Consider the following 1998-nt stretch of genomic DNA (forward strand, 5'->3'; position numbering starts at 1 on the left):
GGATGCCCGACCTTCAGTGCGTAATCTTTAACGGATGCCAATCTACTTGTGAACTGACAAGACACTGTGACAGGCAGCTGGAAGCGCAATACATCACACGCCTAAAGGAACCCAGGCGTCGGGAACTTCCGGTACGCGGTTGCAACGTCCTGCCTGATCGGTAAACCCGGGTGTCTGCCTACGGAGTAATTCTCACCGCTCCTAGAAGCGCTATCAAATATTTCTCGAGGTGCAACACGGCTGAAATCTGTCATTGGTTCCGCGAAGAAGCCGGTAATTGCAATAGGTGCTACACAAGGAACGTGCCTGGCGGCCTCACTGATAATCGTGTTCGCCTTAATTTTTCGAATACAGTTATAAAACAGTGCTAGAAACAGGACTACAGAAAGGGCACACAGATAGGGTGCTCACTAACAACTGAGTTTATTGTCACTGAACGGGCAATAAATACAGAAAGAAAGTGACACGTGAAGAAAGATATAACAAAGAACGAATACAAAAAAACAATCAATCAGTTCCAAAAAGTACAGTATTCTTCATTACTACCACAATCGTAGCACCTAGCATGCCTTATCTACAGTATCGCCAAGAAATCAGCGCCCTGTCTGTGTGCCCTTTCTGTAGTCTTGTTTCTAGCGCTGTTTTATAACTCAGTTATGTACCAACTGGCCCGCCTTCAATCTGTGTTTTTGAACACATTGTCCTTGTTTACACTGCTACGGCAAGCACACCGCAGTAATTTAATGAGGCGTAATAGCCTACTGACGCTGTGACTACTCTGTGGCTTTCGAACGCGACTTAACGTTTGTGGGACGTGAACACGGCGTAACCTGGGATGGCTGCGCTAGATTGGGGCAACGTTGAAGAGTATACGGATGTCCTGTGACCTAGTTCCTGGTCGAGGGTGCTTGGTGCCCGCTGTCGAAAGCTGATCGGCTTCCGACAGCGGATGCGAAAGCCTTCCATGGTGCAGCTTCCGGACCGTGCGTCTTGTCGAAGGTCGCCTACCGTCATATCACAGTCTTGTAAGCGCTGCCTTCGATGTGCGTTGGGTTCGTAGACATGCTAATTGGGTTTGTAGACATTAAGAAGCAAGGCCTGGCTGTTTTATTAAATATGGAACGTTACCGTAGCCGTAATCGTATAGCCGGTGTTCAATGGCGTGGAATTTATGCAGGCAACTATGCGAGTGCGCTGCAATATCTGTGGCCAAGCGTCTGTGGCCAAGGCGACGTTGTGCACACGGCCCCCAGATCAGGCACGCGTCTCTCCTCCATGCTTTCATGGCGGCCAGGCAGACCGCGGGCCGCGACGTGACCTTTTATTTCCGTGTAAGGCGTGTGCGAGATATTCGATAGTCAGTTGTACCGCGATAGCATGGTTACGCGAAAAGTCACTATTGCGCTCATGAGTGTGACAACCTTTTCTGCAATGCAACCCCAGGTTCCGCGCACACCTACCTGCAGGTGCGAGTCAGTCGTGGCCCAAAGCTTTGTCCTTGAGCGCAGTGGTCCATTTGACAGCCGGAACTGCATTATTTTCAAACCGTTGCCCACTGAACGCAAAGTAATACCTCGACGCCAAGTGCTGTAGAGTACCGCACAGTGCGATATACCTATCCGCCGACGCGTATGACGTAGCCGCACAAGATCACCTGATTGTCATCCGCCACGCTCTAACTTCCGACGTGAGTTGTTTGGCTGAGTGTGAAATATTTAGCTCATGAGAAAGCCAGCGCTAGGTCGGTGTACGTGTGAACAATTCCTCCAAGGAAATTTTTCGGATTTTGTAATCAACCACGTATTTGAGGGCACTTATCAGACATAATGTCGTCGTTGCCGTGCGAGTACACTTGCGTTGACATCGCGGGGCAGGCAGCCAACTGCAGTGTCGGACATATGCTGCTGATGCGCGGCGCTCGCAGCCGCGGTTTCATCCCCCGTGGATTCGAAGTGCTCGAGGGTAGCTAGAGCGCCACCACTTGCGATTATTTTATAT

This window comes from Haemaphysalis longicornis, unplaced genomic scaffold, assembly GCF_048455015.1.
Source record: "Haemaphysalis longicornis isolate Haplotype H1 unplaced genomic scaffold, Haemaphysalis longicornis Haplotype H1 scaffold_88, whole genome shotgun sequence".
NCBI lineage: Eukaryota > Metazoa > Arthropoda > Arachnida > Ixodida > Ixodidae > Haemaphysalis > Haemaphysalis longicornis.